The sequence below is a fragment of the Rhinolophus ferrumequinum genome, chromosome 5 (genome assembly GCF_004115265.2).
Source record: "Rhinolophus ferrumequinum isolate MPI-CBG mRhiFer1 chromosome 5, mRhiFer1_v1.p, whole genome shotgun sequence".
Classification (NCBI taxonomy): Eukaryota; Metazoa; Chordata; class Mammalia; order Chiroptera; family Rhinolophidae; genus Rhinolophus; species Rhinolophus ferrumequinum.
Genome location: NC_046288.1, coordinates 47,395,765 through 47,417,740, shown reverse-complemented (window position 1 = coordinate 47,417,740; position 21,976 = coordinate 47,395,765). Strand labels below are relative to the sequence as shown.

The following is a 21,976-nucleotide window of genomic DNA, read 5'->3' as shown; positions in this document are numbered from 1 at the left end:
CAACAAAAATCAGTGTTCACTGTGGCAGCTGTGACAATGAAGTTATGTACAAAGAATTGTGAAAGCACTGGGAGTGTTGGGATCAATGTGACTTTGTGGGAAGGGGATGGAGCAGACTTCTTAGATTAACTATCAGATACCCAATTCAAGTATTTGAATTGAGTTCAGTTATTGTATCAGGCAGAGTAGGGGAAGTTCAGCCATAGTAACAAACGCCATCAAAATTTCTGTAGATTTAACACAGACACAAAAGTTTATCTCTCACTCCCATTACATATTCAGTTCTGGTTAGCAGGGAATTGCTGCTCAACAGAGACTGCATCTCAACACATGCCTTCTTGATAGCTGCAGCAGGGAGAGGGGACACAGGAAACCTCATTCCTCTCAAAATTTCTGCCAGAAAAATTTCTGCCTGAAAAATTTCTGCCTGATACATAGCACATCTATTCACAACATATTGGAAAAAGCAAGCCACATGACCACATCTAAATTAAAATAGGATAGGGGCAGAGTAAACCTACCAATTGCCTGAAAGCAGGAGAAACTGATCATCTCTAAACAGCCCTAATGATTGCCAGTTATTGAGGATGAAGGAGACACTGTTATAAGAAGAAAAGGCATACAATTCTAGATGGAAGGAACGGCTAGCACAATGTCACAGAAATGTGCTGTACGACATATATGGGCAATAACACTGTTTATATGTTTGTAGGCTGGAGCATAGTCTATACAGCCAGAGATGCTAGAAAACATTGAGGAAGGTAGCTTGGGGACCACATTATTAAGGGCCTTGTTAGCAGGCTGAGAAGTTTAGACTTTTATCTATCGGTAACAGAAAGTACTTTTCAAAAGCTTTCAATCAATACAATCACTGTATCCCTAGTAAATTGGGAGACAGTAAAGAAATAGAAGAGACTGGTTAGAACGGCTATGCTTCAAAAAGAAACTATGTAAGAGAGAAGAATACCTTTGTATCCTCAATAACCTGCATCCATAGACTAACCTGCATCCATAGACTTTCTGGACGCAGGACTTTGGGCTGGATAGGTGTGTGAATACTGATCACTGTATTCTGGCTAGAGTCTCTGACACTTCCCGTCACGGAGTTATAGCTCCTGGAAACAACAGAGTGCTTGGGACTGTTTATTCACTCTGGAATAGAAAACCACAATTCTCCCTGTGGTTTAAAACCTTGTAACCAAGATTTTGCTTTAAAATTAAGAGTAAATTACTTATGTTGAAGATGCCCTAGGGGCCATTAGGTATCCATCACTTAAAGCAAAGCAAGCAAAGCCCTGAAATCATTAGAATTCCTCCAGAGAATATGTTGGGCTGTCTCCTGGTGTCCATTTAATGGCCTATTTATTAGGAAGTTTTGTGAGGATTCTTTATCAAACTCAAAGCTTTTTCCATTCAGTCATACTGGGGAGGTGGGGTTCTAAATAAACAGAAAACATTGGAATAATTAACATACTGACATTGATGAGAGATCTCATGTTTCAACTCCACTGTGGTGACTAATTGCACATGTAAGTTTTATTTTTGTCCATCACAAACCAAGTTTAATACAGACATAGATATATACAGATATAGGCATAGACGTAGCCCTAGATGCCAAAATCCAGTCGCTCATTTATTTATTCATTTACTCAAAATCTAGCAAGGGTCCAAGCTTGATCCCAAACAGGAAATCAAGCATGCCAAACATGCCTAATAAATAGATGGGTTAGGGTCTCTAAGAGTCGAGTGCAAGTTTTTCATGGGCATGTGGAGCCAGGACTGGGAGAAGGGGTCAGCCATCTACCCCTCTGGAATCCAGGTCCCACTGCATTGACTTGGCCTTGTGTATAGAGAGGCTGTATCCAGAAGTTGAAGCAGCTGCTTACAGAAGAAATGGGATGCAGGCAGTGCTACTTCAGTGCTCAGGTGTCCAAGTGTTTCATAGCCCAGCGAGAAGAGCACTTTCCCCATTTCTGTATTAATACACGCTATCGGCATATCATGGACTCAAGAGAATACAGTGTAATTTTTTGATACCCAGAGGATGGCCGAGAAAAGCCACCTTGTAGCACAATTCCAGAGAGTGTCGTTCACATTGAAGTGCATGAAAACGGTTCTCCCTGAGGTTGTGCAAGGCATAATCTTTATGGTCCTGTTCAGAAGACCAGAAGGCTGCGGCTTAGCAATGATACTAGCATGGTCATGTTGACCCCCTCAAGCAGTTTTTAATCAGCAGGAATTAAGAAGGGAGCTGGAGTAGAGAACATGACAGACCTGCTTTTCAACTCAAATAAGACATTCCTTTCAAAGTCCCGGAAATCACTGGGAGAGAGATATGAAGTGGACTTGATGGTCCTGTAACTAGCCTACAAAGAGTGAGAGTTATTGCTGGTAGTGTAACAGTTGGGGGCAGGGGCCTAGAGGGACCTAGGTTACAATCTATTAAAAAATATTTACTGAGTACCTAATGTGCCAAGTCCTGTGCTATATATTTTTCAAAGAGCATTTTCAAGAAGTAAAAAATTAAAAGTCAATGCATTTCACCCTAGAAGTTTTGTCTATAATCATAGATCGCCCTCTATGCAGCATCCCATCCTATGCTTCCCTTATTCAGAATAACAGCCACTTTTGAGGGGGTGGAGGAATATACAAACATGCACGCAAATAGACATACACATATCCATTCAGGTTTTTCTTGCTGTATTTATATTTTCATTTAAACAGAAATAAATACTAAAATCCCCACAAGTGCTTTTTTTTTTTCTGACTACAACCAGCATAAGTGATAAAACAGAAAAGATTTTCTCTTTTTCCTTCCAAATTCCAAGTGGTATTAAAAAAGAAAGTTCCAATAAACATTGGTGGTGTGGCCAGGTCTGGTGGAGGCATAATCTTTCCTTTTGTGTTCCAGTTTATTGCCTACCTCTAATTTGGTCTACCCTCAGAATGTCACTGCCAAAAAGTGATATTGAGAATGGAGGGACTAATTTAGATACACTGTGCCCTCAAAACAACTTTACCCTAAGTATTAAGAGCATTTAATCCAGGTGGTATCTCACCCTAAATTTTCTTGTTTTACCCCTGGCTTTTGATCGCTTACATAAATATAACTAAATGTGTGAAAATGCTTCATAGAAATGATTTACTCTCCACATATGTAAAATCTGCACACTTTACTTTGAAGTCCAGTTTCAGTGCTACAAACCAATGCAACAGAAAAACAAGAAGAAAAAAAAGTCAGAAAGCTCTGCCAGCAAAGTCAACTTTCCCCCACAAGATCCAAATATTTCAGGTTCACAGTACACATAAAACCTTTTCTACTGTTGCATTGGAAAGGTTATTTCCAGTGATCCACCCATCTATTTTTTTTAACCTTTAAATATCTTAATTGCCCAGATCATTCTTTTCACTGTAGTTCTCACCCTGGACATGAAACTGTTAAGTTTCAAGTGACAAATTTTCATTTTAAAAAAGGAAGCGCACTACTTAACAAAATAAATTCATTTCCTCATATAGATTAACATTTGAAGACTGCCCCCTTCCTCCCCAAGATTCAGTCTCTAGACTAAGCTAATGTTTAAGCAGCAGTTTACCTGATACTCTGACAAAAGTTACATCAGAACCTTTGTTAAATGTCCTTTCATAGGTGATAAATGAGAAAGCACTTTAACAGAAATTGATTTAAGCAAAACCCTTGGCCCACTTAACGCTTTTTCTCACACTGTTTTCTCAACTGATGTCAAGTCCAGGTTGACAACTAAGAAAGCACAGTAACACTTGAGAGGCAAAAATATTTCTGACATTAAAGATGATACTGAAAATTGAGATTTCTATTAAAATTGCTCTAATGATCAAATGGGACTATTTCAGAATGGATTATAAGGCATTAGTAGGATTTCTGTTTTAATCATATTAGAATTTGTACACCTTCATGAAAATTATTTAACTCATCTATTTAGAGGTAAACATTCATATATATTTTTATGAGTGAGATTGTATGCTTTTGGGATAGTGGGAACTCATTTTTGTTTGATATAAAGAATATATCTTGATAAGTGTTAGTGATGCTGCAACTTTTGTATAATTCAATGCTTATTTGATACCTGGAAAAGTGATCCCTCGGTTTTAAATTTTCTGATGGAAAAGCAATTACATTTCAAGTAGTGTTTCAACTATATTTCCCATGAATCTTGTGGGAGTAAATCTGAGTGCTTGTTGCTTCTTAACACCTACTGCGAAGCATAGATTTAATGAAGAACTGAATATGATAATATCATACCCAAATATTGAAGGTGAAAAATAGCAACTGTGTTTCTGGCTTTAATTATGCTAACCACATGAACAGTTTTACTATTTATGATTAAACTGGTCAATTTAATAAAAAATAAAATTAAATAAATAAAAAAACACTTCTGTGATCATATCAATTAAAATAATCAAACTATTTAACAATATCGTCCATATTTATATTAGTCAAGGTCCCCAAAACTTTAGTTATAAAATCCTTTTTTCACCACTTAATAAAGAAATTTTCCAATCTTAGAAGTACATGAAATGAGTGATAATTAAAAGTAACAGTAAAAAACTACTGATAAATAATGCTTGATGTTGTACAAGAATGGAGAGGATTACATTACAATGGATGGTAAATATAGCACGGTTTAGGCAGCATAAAAATCATAATTTAAATATTTTTTTCTCATAGAAAACATGTGAATAGGCTGTTGTGTTCCTATGTCAACTGGCATAAATATGCTTGTCTATTTTATGAAAGATAATGCCAGGATCCAAATAGCAAATTGTAGCAGGTGTAGGATTCATGGCCAGTTTTGTGGTTTATCACATCCCCTTACAGGAAATGAAAGAGGAAAAAAAAAGAAGAAGAAAAGCCAGAAGCTGCGAATATGGTCAAGGGCAACTGATGCTTACAAGTACATAATTAACTTTCCTGGCCAGCATTTTACAATCTTGCCTGTATCATAACAAACTGAGAAATCACTTCTACAGACAGTGTTGTCATATGTAGTGACACAGTCCTAGCTTATTTAAGAGGGTCACTAGAGACAGGGCAAGCAGGGATAAATAATAATAGGTATAAATCTCAGGCATAAATAATAATAAATTTATAGTGCAGATTAGACAGGGACATTCTTTTTATTCTTTTTTTTTTTAAGTGTGTTTTTCCAGGACCCATCAGCTCTAAGTCAAATAGTTGTTTCAATCTAGTTGTGGAGGTGCAGCTCACAGTGGCCCAGGTAGGGATCGAACCCGCAACCCTGTTTTTAAGAGCACTGTGCTCTAACCAACTGAGGTAACCGGCAGATCCTAGACAGGACCATTCTTAAATGATTAGGATGAGAAGAAAAATCATCTGCTCTAATGAGTAGAAAAAGCTAAATCTGTAGTTTAGTTTAGTTTAGTTCAGAAAAAAAATGTTTTAAAAACTTTCAACAGGACCACTGAGTCTGACTGAGCGGGTTGTGGCTTGCACAAAGGTGCCCAGCCTAGAAGGCCAGGGGGAGCTCAAAACCAGCTGGCTGTCCTCTTGCCAAGCCATCCATATACACTGTTGGGGGCGTATGTCTGCTCAGAGAAGGAGCATCTTTTTCTTATTCTAACAAAGGCACTCTTTGGATAAGCAGAGGTCCTGCTTTAAAGAGAATGCTCAGTGTTTTCTATGGCTCAGGAAAATAGAAACTCACATATACTGCTATAAGAATAAAATTAGTACAAATTGTTTGAAGGGCCATACAAATGTATAACCCATAACATGTTCCACATCCTTTGATCCTTCACGTCCCATCTTTAGGAATTTATTTTAAGTTAGTTGTGATTTTAAAATGTGCCCACAAATTTTTTAACACTCCTCCCTTCAAAAGATGGAGCCTAATTTCTCTCCTTTGAATGTGGACCAGATTTAGTGAGGGCTCACTTCTAACAGATATAACATGACGGATGTGCTGTTACATGAATTCTAAAACTAAATCATAAAAAGAACAGCTTCTGTCTGGCTTTCTCTCTCTCTCAGATCAATTGGTCTGGAGTGGGAAGCTAGCTGTCATGTTGTAAGAACACTCAAGCAGCCTGTGGAGGGGCCCAGATGGGAGGAACTAAGGCTTCCCATCAAAACCCAACACTGACTTGCGGCCATGAGAGTGAGCCAGGAAAGTCAAGCACCGTATGATCTTGCCCCTTATGTTCAACTCCTTGAATGAGATGAAAAGTAGTTCCCCAAAATGATGCAGCCCATCATTAAGCAGTTTTGATTAAGAGAAAGTTATTCTTTATATGATCTAAAATTAGTTTTTCTAAAACTTCCAAAGTTTCTGAGAGGCCAATGCCCCTCAGAAATATAATTTGTGGATAATTAAAGAAAATTTTCATCTCTCTTATTTTTCATATAAGCTTTTATCAGTGAAGCATAAGATCTGATTAACTTTTGGTCACCTCTTTATAGCACCCATAAATTCAGATTTACTATCAAATACAAACTATATATTCTCTTTTTCCTATTTTGCCACAAGCATGACTTCCAACCTCAACTTCATAAAAATAACTGACATTTTTATAGAAACAAAATTTCAGATACTTTGGACACAAGTAAAGAATTTTATTTTAGTCATTTAAAAGTATTTAATATTCAGTAAATGGGTCCTGGGAATTTATACTTTTAATAACACTCATTTCAGATGATTCTGAATCTCAAATTACACTTTGAAAAACACTGTTGTTGAGGTTTTTGTAAAAGTTACAAACCCTTGACTCAGAAAAAAACACTCACAAACTTCGCAGACAATTTGAAGGGTTTTGTGGACCTTCTTAAATCCATCATTTGTTTTCTAGGCTAATGGTGACTGGGTCCTTTGGGGGACTACTACTTTCCAGCATAACTTACCTTTTGACTGCACAGATTCATTCTTTTTAACCTATTCCATATCATGGCACACATAGAAAATGATAATTGTCGTACTAAGGCAGAAAAGGTCAAAGGACCATGAGTCCCAGCTTTCCAGACTCGGCCCATCTGCCTAGGTATAACCTGTTTGTGGGACACCTATAGGCCCCACTATTGGGGAATCATTTGCAGAGATCAGATCTTTGGAAATACAGAGCCACAATAATCCTTTTACATATACCACATTAACTTACATAACAATAGAAGACGATATCTAGGTGACCAATTAAATTGGTTCTTTTCAGGATGTACAATACATTGAAAAAAACGCATGGACTCTCAAATGACTCTTAGAGGGGCATAAAAAGCCAAGTGTGAAGCAATTCTTAGATATCTTTAATCAGTAAACATTGATTGAAACCTACCATACACCAGATATTATTAAGGAGTTAATAAACTCCTAAAAGTCATAGATTTTCTCACAGTTAACATTTGACAGAATTTTTTTGAAAAAAAGGAAAGATGAAGAAGGAGGAAAATGGGCATGTTTATATGGTTTGAGTTGGTAAATAGGAAGTTTGGACCAAAGGATACAATCTCTGAGGAACCTCATTGTGTGATTTAGTTAGACTACGTCTGTATCATAGATTAAAAAACAGTAGGAAATGTTGACCTAAAGACTAGAATAAGAGACTTCTGGTTTAAGGTGGTAGATTGAAAATAATTTTCCACTCAATACTTAAAGTTAGCCATAATATAAATAAAAAGATTATCTAGCATTCATTAAGTGCTTACTATATGTCAGAGACTGTTCTAAAAGCTTCACATGTATTAACTGACTTAATCTTAATAACAAATCTTTGAGAAATCTTTGACAGACTGGGTAACTAACACCATGGAAACTAAATATCTGACGCCTAGTCTTAGAGTGAACAAGTGGCAGAGACCTAAAGCCAGGTAGTGTGGCTCTAGGGTTCATGCCTTTATCCACTCTACTAAAGCTGCCTTTTATAGTTTAAAAAAATGTAAAAACCAACAAAAGAAAAATTTATCAAACCACCAAATAAGGAAAGAGGCATAACCTATTGCAATAAGAAACAGCTGATTTCGGAATGAAGCGATGATGAAAGACATAGCTTGGGCAGAATCCAGCCCTCAACTTTCCAGAAACCATAATGGTGGGTTCACAAAAATCTGAGAATTCCCACAAAAACTTCCAAATATGGAGGAAAGGAAATTGAGTTCATTTTATTATTCAATTCCTCTTCTGACTGAGGACTAGTGGTAAAGGGCTGAAGGGGAAAAGGGGTGAGACAGAAAGCCATCCAATGCCCAGGAGACCGCCTCAGTGTAAATGGGATTGAGTCCTCATTAGCTGGAGTGAACTCTTACACAGGAGATGTAATAAAATGTCAGGGGAAAAAAAAGTCCAGGACTCCAGGTCATCTAACACAGCCTGCACATGACTCCTGATCCCCACCATTCCTTTAGGATACAGAAAAAGGGGTAAGAGCAAATAGAATCTCAAGCTGTAAGTGGGAAGTGAAAAAAAACAAACCCTCAGATATTGTGGAACGACTTCAGAAATCACTCACACATTATCAGAGCAAATAGAGTGTGGAGAGTCACCCCAGCATGAACAATACCAAAAGAAGCAGCATAGCAACTCCACAATGTGCAAACATTAAAATGACAAGAGACAAGAACATACCAACAAAAGGAAGCAAAGGATAGGAACAAACCATCCAAAGGACAAAATAAAACCAACCAAACAAAAACTCAAGCCAGAAAAACATAAAATTCAAACCACAGAAGGAAATTCCTCCTAAGTGCTTTGCATTGTTCACTTTAATAAGAATATCAATACTAATTTAAAGAGAGCTTTAAGATGTGACTCTGTGTTATATAAGCGAGATGAGAAAAATATGGCAGCTGAAATGAAACAAGGTTAATAGCTTGGGAAAACAAAGTTAATTCCAAAATAAGGATAACTGAGATCTGTGAAGCAAAGAGCCCATGAAAAAATGATATATTCAAAGATAACAGAAGAACATTTCTCTAAAATGAAGGAAAAAATTACATTTTCAGGATACAAACTGTATTTTAGAAAAATTTGATACAGAACCCTTAAACGTCACACACACACACACACACACACACACACACACCCAATTAAGTTATCTTCAATAACTTAAAGAAAAAAAGAAAAAAAATTCTACTCAATCTATTTTAGAATGAAGTTCAACTCTAGAAGTCAACAAACCAATGTTTGCCACGCTCTGAGGAAAAGAAAAGCATGACCCATAATTATTACAGCCAGCCAAGATGTTCAATATAAATGCAACAGGCAGAAATCTCAGATAAAGAAAGGCAAAACAGAATACAACCCTAGGAACCCTTCTGAAAAAAATTATTTGACAATGAAATCCAGCCTTTAAGAGTTGAATCACAAAACAGAATATAGAAATAAAAATGTTGTGATAAGAGATGATGATAGCACTAAGTAAATTACAACATAGAATGAATAAGAACAAACATATGTTCTACAGAATGCTAATATTGTAGACCTGGGCAACATAAAAATAATATGAATAAAAGTCAGGATGTGAAGGAAGAAAAAGAGAGGGGCATTAAAAAGGCTCTCGTGTTCTAACATTTATAACCAAGAATCAATTCCTACTGTTTTTTTTTTTTAAAAAAATCATTACAATACTAACTTTAAAAGTTATTCATAATTATTTTTTAGCATTAGCATAGTTTGAGAGAAAATAATATCTCCTGAGATGTGTGTGTATGCATACCACGTGTGTGTATGTGTATGTGCATGTATATATTAAAATATTCTGTTCCATTTCAGCTTTTCCTTTTTCTTAACAGTCAAGTAAAATTAACTTTAATACTTTTATATTAAAAGCAGCATCTATAGTATGTGTCCAGTTTTATAAAATAATTTCTACATATCTACATGCATAGAAAAATATTGCAATTGATATTTACTTAATGTTAATGATGTAATGATGGTTATTTCTGGGTGTGGGATTTGAGTTTTTCTTCTTTCATTTTTGTGTTTTCTGTATTGTTTCAATTGTTTATAATCAATACGTATCATTTTTTTAAGAAACGAAAGAGTAATTAAGTTGAAGGAAAGCAAATAGGAATGAAAGAAGGAAGTATATTAAAATTGGCTAACCCTGAGGGGTAGAAATGTGAAGCAATATGCTCTTCTTTGTGTGCATTTATCTTTCTTAAATGTCCAATGAAAAGGGGAAGAAAAGGTATAACTGTAGGTAGGACAGAGATTTCATAAACGCAAAATCACAGGATTGTGTGCAACATTTACTTGGTTAATTAACTGATTATCTTTAGTGTCAGGGACTAAAGACCTAATTCAATCCCTGTATACTACGTTTTGTGCCTTGTTACTAGCCAGTCCCACATGACTGCCAGCTTCTCCCATCACCTCTCACCCTCCCCCCCACAGCCCCAGAAAGTACTGAAACTTTGACCCTGCGGAATCCTTCCCTTCAATGTACTCGGAATGGAAAGAGATAATGAAACCCTCAATTCCTTTATGGTCTGCTCTGAGTTAACTGACCAGTGCAAACTAGCAAGACGATGTTTCACCTATTATATTAAAATCAAACACATAAAGAAACCCAGACAAACAAACAAACAAAAACCCACAAGACTCATCAGCATTCTCCTTCCCCAGCTTGGCTTGGTTTGAGAGTCACAAGTGTTCTTGAGAAGACCACATTTTTTTATCCATTCTTCCTTCCTGGAGATATGTAAGAAGCACCCCACTGCCCCCTCATGTAAGCTGTTAGGAAAATGATTGTTTTTGTATTTTTTAGAAAATTCTTGAAAACACTCAGCAGGCAGAACAAATACCCTAAAGCTAATGTCAATCCATAGAAGAGACTCACAGGGTCAGGATAAAGATTGAATGAAATACTTCTGGCTTCCTAACATTTATTTCTGCGTGACTATTCATCATGTGTCTGATATTCCTGTAGTAGCTGTGGAAATTGTCACTTGGTGCTATGCTAATTACTCTAAGAGACTGCACCAGAGACAGGATAACGAGCCACAACAGGACTTACTTAGTTAAAAAAAAAAAAAAAAAAAAAAAGCTTTCAGTAATAAGGTTATACTTTGATTTGCTTGTGAAGATAATTTATTTTCAGGTGAAAATACTTTTGCTTACTAAAACTTGATAACCCAGTGGTAAGGTGTTGATACTACATAGTTGACAATTATAGATGCACAATTGACATCGTCACGATCAGAGGGTTGAACTTGGACAAAAACACAATTTATTTCCTAATAAATGTATCTCCTTCTTCATATAACTGCCCTCCTCTGTTTAGTGGAAGTTACTCCGCTGCCTGAGAATAGAAATAATCCCTCTGCCTGAAATACTCTAGTCCCAGATTTTTACAAATTCTGGTTCTTAATGAGGCCTTCCTGATCCCTATCTAACTACAACAATTCTGTCTTCAGCTGTGCTTGTAGTTAAAGCCATCTACTGAGATTTTGTAATTTCAGTTAGCATTAGTATAGTTTGGTTTACCTCACTGTAAAATCTGCTAAGACTTTTTCAAAAAATGGTTTTGCATTTCCTGCAGGTATTTCTAAGTTTGTGTTTTCTTTCCTTAACTATGATTTGCTTTAAACATAAATTTATACTTATATTTACACTGAAATCTGTCTCATTGTATCAAACCAACATTTGAAATTTATATCGGTCTTGTTAGTTGCCTGCTGTTTCTGCTGGTTCTTGCCCAGTGTACCCATCTCCTTGTGTACTTATCCTTGACAGTGAACTACTCGATTTTCTTGAAAAATTCTATGTGGGAAATTTTTGAGGGCTAGGAGCGTAGGTGGGTTTCTCCACAGGGGATTTGTGTTTACTTCTGCCAGGTATATGGGGGTACTCTCAGTCCTGAAACACTTTAGGTTAAATTCAAGGCTTGAACTTTTGGGGGCCTCCCAGAAGATGTGAATTTTGCCAAAAAAATTTTTTTTAGGACAGACGTATGATTGCAGCTTCTCAGGGATTGCTTTATTCTTTTTTCCCCATACCCTGCTTTGCCCCATAACTTACCTTGCAATTCTCACAAGGCCTTGAATTTGGGTGAGTGAAAAGAGCAGAGAGAGTTTATTGTTACTTCACTGTCACATCCTTACACATGTGGCATAACTCTTTGAGGTCCCAGTTATATTAGGAATTTACTTGTTAGACTGCCCAGCTTTACATTAGAAGGGCTCTGTCTTCTGCCCTTCACACTCCCCGAGGCCTTGATAAATTAAGCTAGGTTCAGCATAACAGCTCTGCTTACCTTTCTGGTTACTGCCCCTTACATGGGTTTTGTCCTGATATTTCTTAACTACATTTTTCAGGATTTTGATGCTTAAAGAAAATACACACATGCACAGCATTTGTAGTTCTTTTTAGAGCTAAGGTTAATATAAATACTTTGATAGCCATATTACCGACATGGAACTCATAGAGGCTACCATAGTTCCAAAACGTGTGAGACATCCCTGCCATCCTCTCTATTCCTATGACTCCTGCCCTCATTGAAGTCACTGCTTCTTACCCGAATTGTCGAAATAGTTTTTTAAACTGCTTTTTCATCCTCCAGGCATTCCCCATTAATGTCATTTTCTAACCTGCTGACAAATGCTTTGTAAAATTCTACCTATCACCTGACTCTTCTACTTAAATATATTCAATAGCTCCCCATTGCCTATAAAAGTCAAATTCTAGTCTTGTCCCAAGTTAACCTGAGGCACGTTCAACCACTTTCTTGCCCACACACCAAAGTATAATACTCATCCCTAACCACCACGCACTACCATATTTCTACGTCTTTGATCAAAGTCTTCTACCTAAGTGTGCACTGTTTTCCGCTAGGTAAATTTCTTCCGATTCTTCACTGACCAGGTCTCGTAATCTGCACTTCTTTGAGGCCAGCCCTCACTCATGCAAGGGGAACTACCCGCTTTTCCCACTACTCTACCATAATACATAGTAGTAGTTTGTTTGCATGGTCATGTGTCAGAATAGAATGTGAGGCTGAAGTAAGTCTAGGAATGAGTGCTATTTATTTAGTTTAAAAATTTCTGGACTTTAACATAGTGCCTGCCACATATCCAGTGTTTAACAAATAAACAAAGGCAGGTGGGTCAGCCTTTCTACAAGTCCAACGTGCAGTTTTTTGTTTTCAATTCCCCACCTATGGCAGTGTAGTCATAGCATTTCAGAGCTAAAAGGGCACTTCAGAAGTCATTAGTATGATTGCTTTTATGAGTTCCAAAGACTAAGGCCCAAAATTGTTAAGTGTAAAACTACATGAAAACTCAATGGATGTTGGTTGTGAAAATGAATACTATTTATTCACTGTTTATGTAATACCAGCTATCGCTAAGTATGTTTTATTTCATTTTCCCCTTGGCCCTATAAATTAGGAATATTTACTTCATTTTATGCAAAATGTTTATCAGTTATACTAACTAAATTTTGTGATCTGAAATAATGCCACAGGTTCAAGTTATTGGACCTTTTCATGGCCCCTGGCACCTTCTCCTTCAGCCAGTTCCTGGCTGCCATGTAGAGGAAAAGATTTTATTGCCTCCTTAACACCTTCTGGTTACTCTAGACTCTTAATTTTTCTCCCCCAGGGCTGTTCCTGACTTTAGAGGCTAGAGCTTGGAGCCTCTGTGCAGTTTCTGCTTTTATCAAAATGGTGGCAAATTATTTCATAAAAGTCTCCCCACACTTACTGAGAGCCGGTTCTTTTTACAACAATTCCTACATTTGATACTCTGGTTTCTTAAAATATATATCCTTTTTATATCTATTAATTTAAAAATAATTCCTCCCACATCATGTCAACCAAATCTGAACAATTAACTGATTTAAACAAACATCATCTGATTCAATCAGGATTCCTTTAGCCATAAGTTTTCTAATTCTGTGGTTTTCATCTCATTATACCAAATAATCCTAACTATATGTCTTTTAATTGTCACAAAGCAGTTATCTAATTTTCCTAGATTCTCTATGATTTTTTTAAATGGAATCTAATCAGGCTAAAATAGTTGGAGGCATTCAGTAAATTGGTAGATAAGGCACTAATTGGGAGTGATTAACTCTAAGAAGCCTCAGTAAATCAACCTGGATTTCAATAAGCCAAATTTTGTTGTAAAAATATTGTTTTCCTGAATATGGGTATCATTATCACACATGGATCAAATATTAAGAAATCACAGAATTATTAAGAAATCACAGAATTCTTAATAAATGATGAAAAGAAGTAGGAAAAATAGAAAATCACCATTAGGCAAACATTGTTTGAAGGCAAGAACCATCGATGGATGTCAAATTTAGTGAACAAAAGTAGAGTGAAAAAGAGCATAGTTGCATCCTCTGAAAGTATCTCCTCACAAGGTATTTTTTAATAACAAAGAGAACATGGTAATTTTATAGTAGACAAGCCTGGTAGACACCACAGTAATCAAATGAGCAAAGTTAAGAGCACAAGTAAGAAGACAATCTGACATCACTGATGCGATGCTTCTAGAAAGACACAGCATCACTTCTGCATAAACTCAAGCTAACCCTTGAAAACGTCAGACAGACCCAAATGGGGAAACATTCTATAAAATATCTGACCAGTACTCTTCAAAAGTCTCAAGGTCATGAACAACAAGGAAGGACTGAGGAAACTTCACAGACTGGAGGAAGCTAAGGAGATGACAATGCAATGTGGAATCCTGGATTGGATTTTGATAAAGTGAAACACAACCTGAGAAAACTGGTGAAACCCAAATAAGGTGTATCATTGACTTAATGATAAGTACAATACTTAATGATAAGTATTGTATCAATGTCAGCTTCCTGGTTTTGATCTTCCCACTATGGTTATACAGGAGGTTAACATCAGGGGGAGCTGGGTGAAGGGTATACTGGAACTCGGTGCTATTTGCACAACTTTTCTTTAAGTCTAAACTACTTCAACATAAAATGTTCAAAGAAATTATGAAATTCCAACATGAGATCTCTGTTTCTTCCAGGAGAGAGGAAATAAAAGGCAGGGTGGGGTCAGTGTTCTGCACGTCAGCTGCCACTACTGGGGCCCTGAAAAGACTCTCTAGTCATTCCTGCAATCAGATCGGATCCTTCTATTTTTCCTTCGATCTTTGGGAACTGTTCAATATCTTTCTGATAAATGATTTTTTTCTTCTCTTTGTCTTACGATTGCCGGAGGTATATATTTTTTCACTTTGTAGAGTCTAAGACTTTACTTAAATATTTAATAATCATTATTGCACCAGATTAAGTACCTGTCTGTACAAGGTGAAGTAAAGAGATAAAAATGGCTCCTGTTTGAGGAGTGTATAGTGTGCTTGCTACCTCCACATCACTTACAAATTCTCTCCTCTTGCTCCTGTACTGACACTCCGAGCCCCTCGCTTTTGTCTGCTTTCTTGACCCCAGTATAGTCACCCAGAATTTGTTTTCGTTGTTTGTAACCAACCTGTCTGTAAACAGTGTTAGAGCTCAGCTCACATTTCTGACTTCTTGTCCATTTTCCCCTTTAATTTCCTCTTACTTTTATTTTATTTTGGTCTTACTTCTCTTATAGTTCTTCTTTCTTAACTAATACCTATCTTGTGCTCATAATCTCTCTAATTCTCTCTCAAACTTCTAAGCACATATTATGTCAACTGGCAGTTTACAGTGCAAATTTAAATACCCACCTTCACACCTTAGGTTTCTGCTTTTAAAAGTACATTTGTATCTATTCTTTTATTTGACCCTGTGGAGTAGTTGGGTCTGTTATCTATCCTATGTTCAAATAAGGAAATTGAGTCCCAGAGATGCTAACTGACTGATCAATGGAGCAAAACAAGATTGGGAGCCTGGGAGCACTCCGTCACTGCAGCTTTGTGCCCCAGAGGGCTCCAACAGCACTGGGGGGTTGGAACCCAGGGCGTCAGAGCACCAGAAGGGGTCAGCATCCCCAGTGAGGAGGCCAACCTGGGGAGCGCTGAGTAGGAGACATGAGACACCCCTCCCTGGGTCTTCCTAGAAACACTTCCGGCCATGAGGACCCTCCCGGGAGACTCTGCTACAGAATTAGGGACCTGTGCCTTCTTTGGCTTCCCTAATGAAAAAGTACAACTTCAGAGCCCTCCACATAATTTCTTTCTAACAGAAAATTCTCACAACTGTCATAGTACCTATTTTTCAAAATGTAAAAATAAAAGAAAAAAGTTTTGTTATTCCAGTGCGTTTGCTCTCAAAATATACAGTGATTAGAGCAAGCTATGTCATTTGGCAGTGAACGCGGGACCACCCTTTGGTTTTGTCTGTTTCGTTCTGGAAGGCCATGGGAATTCTTGGTGCTCAGCTTTCTGTTTTCACAGCTTTGCCCCAGCACCTGTTCCAAAAGCAATTGGAAGGGCTTGACTGGATCCTGCTTCTTAATTTTCTGTTCACAAGCAAGAATGTTTAGGATTTAAGGTAAAATACAGTGTAAGAACTGAAGCTTTTATGTGGAATGATACCATAAAACACTTCACAATTTAGAGAAAACACTATATTTAAAAGGGGGTTTTGTCATTACTGCAAGAAGACAAATAAACATATATGATAAACATGTAAGGAAGTGTTAAAAAACAAAATTCAACCAAGTAAATCCGAAGACCTAACTGGCTGTAATTAAGCGAGTCATGAATTGGGCAGATCCCATCTAGCGACTAGAAGGGCTCTCTGAGGAGTTGTACAAAATGGAAGGTTTTTATAGCAGAAAGAGGATGGGACTCAAAATAGTTTAAAAAGTGGATTAGGGTGGGAACAAGAAGTTAAAAGAGTGAGTTATTTCAGAAAACACCTTCCCTAAGGGAAGGCAGAGGATCTTATCAGGCAGATTACCTCACTAGTGCAGATCAGGAAATTCCAGAATGATCAAGATTACGTTTCTGGGAGAGGTTGAAACTGCAATTAGATCAGGTATCACATCTAGGTTTGGCATCATGGGCTTGCAGCACGACTGACACCATTTTGGGCCTGTGGTTTACTCTTTAACAATTCTACCCTTTTGACCATCCTCTCAGTCTAACTGAGAGATGTGACCAAAAATTAAGGCCTTAGTGTCACTTGCAGCTACCTCTCTGCAGCTCTGCTGAACTCTGGTGTGGCATCACCTTTTTGCTTAATCTTTGTGACATTCACAGGTCATGGTTCCAGGTTCCAGGTTCATAATCTGCACATCAATCATTCTCTTTGTGCTCTCTGACATTCAGTCTTAGGGAGAGCATTTGCTTGGCAGTTAGCAGCTGTGAGCATGCATTTAAAGCTTTTGAGAGACTGTAACGTGCCAGGGAGACTTTTATGGTAACTATGAGTAGGATAAACTTCGGAGTCATAGTCCTCAAGACTTAAACCAATCAAAGTAAGGCCCCATTGTAAGGAGACACCCTTTTAAGCTTGCTCAATGATCTTATGTAAGTGAGTTCCAACTTCTCCAGAAGTGTTGATCCAGGTACAGCAGGTGTTGGCCATAGCACAGACACCATCTTGCTCAGCAGAGAGTCGAAGGATCTTTGCTGGGCAGCTAATGCCTTAGCAAAGGAATCTGTGATGTTTCCTGCAGTTAAGGAAAGGTTTCTGATCATAATCGCATTGGTATCAATTCCTAACCAGGAAAATAGGCTCTGCCAGAGTTAGGAAACCCTGAATCATGGAAAACCTGCTGGTCTGTCCTTTCTAGAACATGTAGGGGCACATTGCCTAGCTATGCGCCAGCAATCTAAGCATACATGGGTTCAAGAATGATAACCATTACAGACAAGGATGAATCTTGTCAGGGCACAATTGCCCAATCAAGGCAAGGGTCAGTTAGGCTTTCTCCTCACCTGAAATAAAAAGTTGTTCTAAATTCCAGTGGTTACCCCACACACACATTTAGAAATGGACTGGGAGATATGGATGGGGGGGGAGGGAGGGAGGGAGGGAGGAAGGAAGGAAGGAAGGAAGGAAGGAAGGAAGGAAGGAAGGAAGGAAGGAAGGAAGAAAGGAAGGGAGGGAGAGAGAGAGAAAGGAAGAAAGTGTTTCATGTTTAGCTAAGGTAGGAGGTCTTGATCTGGCATTTTGGGCAGAAGTGTTCTGCATTGATGTCAGCTCCTTCTCTTCCTAGTCAGTTTATCTGGAGGTCTCCAGTTGGTGTGAAGAATCAGAAGGTGGAGCCAACTTCAGCTGTGAGATGCACACCCAAGTTTCCCTGCCTTCTCGTTTTGCAACAGTATCAGTGGTCAGGAGTACCTGGTCTCTTTCAATTGGGCTTGCACGCTATGCTTCTCTGACAAAGCTTCCAGAATACCAGGGTCTAGACAATAACCAAGAGTCCTTGAATTGGAATCTGGGATATCTTCCTTAACCTGTTAATAATAGGCTTCAGCATAAAATATTAAAGACTAACAGTATCTGGTCATACTAACATAAGATAACAAAGGTTATATATCAATACACATTGGTCTATGTGACTATCTTATGTGGAGTGAAAACACATTTTCTAACAGCTTTTAAGTCACTGTGAGGGTATCAGCCTTACAGCACGGGAAGGCTTCAACCCATCCATAAGACACACATACAACAACAAAAACATATTGATAATCCATAAGTTGGACAGTTCAATGAAGCCCAACTTTAACGCATTATAATAAATAAAGGAAAGCAAAAACCAAAAACCTAGAGTAGGCCAGGGAGCTTGGAGGAATCAATCTGCTGTCTTGGGTTTCTCATAGCCCTAACTATTTGTTTAACTTACAGCCATTGTTTACGCATCTTAATTTCTCTGATTCAGGAGCAGACTGTTGCCATGTTTACAAGGACATCAGGTGGCAGAAGTCTGGCAATTAGGGGTCACTTTTGCAGGAGCAGAATGAATTTCATTCACATGTGCTACAAGCTGATAGTCAGGTTCAGTCCTTCTAGTGTGTGCCTCAATTGTGATGACAGATATCTTATGTCAGGACATCTCAGACTTCCAGGAATTTCACATAATTTTTGGAACACTTATATACTTATACGAATACAACATAAAGAAGGCTCAGTGTTACTTCTTATTTGACAATGCTTCCCTTGTAATTTAACATATCAAACACGTCTAATTAGTTGAACATATCCGTTTTTATAAGGAGAGACTCAAGTTCTTTGAGATTTTCTAGGGGCCCTCTGGGAATTCTCAAAGTTGTTATGGAGTTTTAAAAAAAGACCTTTTAGAATCTGATTTTGGGAGGTTTGTCAAAAATATTGAAAGGTTTGGACACTTGATTAAATAAGGATCACAGGTTATTATGAAAGAATACTTAATTATCTATGTAACCAAAGTGAAAATAAAGGATTTCAGAGACCAATATAAGTTAGTATTTACTATGAGAAGATTCAGTTTTCTTAAGTAAAAGACCCAATTAAAACAACATAAAACACAAAATTATTTTGATAAAACACAGAATCTTTGCTTTCTTGGCAGATTACTCAAAAAGAAAATCCTTTTGTAATTTCTTATCAGGAGCAGACCTACAATTCAAGAAAACTTTCTTCTTTTAGAAGAAAGAAAATTAAAAGTTTTGGTTTTACGTAAGTGCATGATTGATATTAACACTTATTTTTTTAAAACTCTTATAATAATTCAATTTTAGCTAGCTTCACTACATAAGGTAAAATTCTCTGTTCCCATTCTAAAACAACTACGACAAAACTACTTTCATTTCCCTTAATGAAAATGCATCTTCATTTCTTACCTTTCTTAGCCCAAAATATATCCTACTCTCCTTGCACAGTCATCCCTTTTATTATTTCCAGTATTCTCAGTAACATATAATTTTTAACCTTTAAAAATCTTAATTTCTAGTAAGACTAAGAAATAAACAATTATGAGCTGTCCTTTATATTAGCATTCTGTGTCTTGGCAAATTTATAAATATTTTTTTATAATTTCTAAAAACGTTTGCTTTTTTATTAAAAAAAAAAGTCTCAGAGTGGCATGGAACGTGTTTACTGACAGATCAAATTTATCTTTAGTTTTAGTTTTTGTTTTGGGGTTTTTTAGGATATAACAAAAGGGTCACTAGGTGGCCACATCTTCTCCTTGTCTGTTTTACCCTCCACCCCTCAAATTCTCTCTACTCTCATAAATTTGAGCACAGTCAAGGTTGGTTGTACAAAGGGGTCAAAAACAGCCCTCGGGAAGCATTATCCTTCAAACTTGTGGATTATAATTCAAAAAGAGATACAAAACTCAGCACCTCTTTCATTAAAAAAAAATAAAGTAGAAAAACTTTTAGGTGAAAAAAACAAACAAAACCAAAACCCTAAATTAGTTTCATAACTGCCTTGGGAGTAGATCTTAATCCTTTCACAAAGACAGATGCCTTCATGTACGCAGGAGGCCATTAGGACTAAAACCAAACTGAATCCATAATTCATTCCCTCTCCAGCTCTTCCTGTGGCTTTTCTCAGATCTTTCAGGAGACTTCAAGTGGCTCCTGTGTCTGTGCTATGGTAATGATCTGGGGACTTGGAGCGGGACCTGTGTTCTCTATTTCAGGACCTGCTGTGGTGACATCTTGGACTCTTGCTCGGAAGCCTTTCTCTGTGAGAAGAGCTCCTGCTTTGGGGAGGCTGACTGCCTTCTGGGAGACCTGCTCTTACTGCTCCTGTAGTGTAGTGTGGGCGAGTGCCAGGGACTGTCCAAGTCACAGTAGCTTCTCCAGCAGTGATCAGGTGATCGTATCCTCTCCAACTTCTCACCCTCCCCTTCCTCCTCTTTGCTGAACTGCACATCCTGCGTGTCCTCTTCTAGAGCATCAACCCAAGGCTCCCATTGCTCAGCTTCCTCTACCACATACCATTTCTGTAGCCGGGGCAGAATGATATCACAGACACACTGTGCAGTACTGCATCAATAAACTCACCTACTTGCCTCCGTGCAAACTACCCATTTCAGTTCTGGCTCCTGATCTTTCAACAGTCATTGTGCCGAGGCTCCAAGCACTTGTAGCAATCAATTGCGCTGCCTGAGCCTCATGGAAAGTGCTCCCAACATGCAGACATACTTGAAATCTCCATTTCTGATGAACTCCACAATGATATCCCTCTTGGGTTGAATTTAAAGCATCTTCAAGATCAGACACAGAAAGGAGGTTGGCTTTACATTGCTCCCATAGACACTACTCACACACCTCACTGCATGGCTTTACCAGCTACAGATTCAGCCATAAGTCCAAAACACCCCTCTTTTGAGTGATTGGACTCATAGATTTGTGTCTCAATGATCTTCTCCACCAGGTACTGAGGGCTGGTACTGTGGATGCTGTGCACATCTTTCACACATGGTTTGCCATTTTAGAATGCCTTCAGTTCTATTTCAGGTCCTTTAATGTGTCCCATCCAGGTTAAAGAAAGCAGTGAGGAAGGGAGAAAGATGGAAAAAGTCTTATTTAAATAGCTTGAAACTGAAAATGCTCCCGCGTTAGGAACTTCCTTCCACGAATAGCATCTTTGATCCCATCAATGAGGGCCTCTGCACCTTGGTGATGTTCAACATGCATCTCCCGCCTAAGAAGGGTTCGAACTGCTTCTGGAGCCACACTTCTGGTCTTGTAAAAATTGCATTTGTAAAACAAGGACAGCTGTTTTTAACACCTCAAAGAATTGGGTTGCTACCCAAATGACTTTGTAGTGATACAGGCCAAACGAAAAGGCTTCTCGCTACAGAAACTCTAAGTTTTCTTTCATTAGTGTTTTAACTCCATTACTTTCTTAATCATAAATAATATTGTTTTTAGCCTGAATCATAGAAATCTCCTACCCCGGCTTTAGATAATTACCCTAAAACTTGTGATTCATACTTGTTGATTGTAATCATTGAAGTCTAATGTTCTCTCCTATCCATTCCGGGCCTAACTCCTCAACAATTAACAACACCTGAATGACTGATTGAATGGCCACAGGCTCTATAGAGCTAATGGATTTATTGATTAAAATCTATTTTTCCTCATTCAGGG

General features: G+C 37.7%; 1 pseudogene; it reads right to left on the bottom strand.

The window, feature by feature from the left end:
* Nucleotides 1-20,343: 20,343 nt before the first annotated feature.
* On the bottom strand, nucleotides 20,344-21,314 carry LOC117022093 (pre-mRNA-splicing factor 38A-like; annotated as a pseudogene).
* Nucleotides 21,315-21,976: the final 662 nt, after the last annotated feature.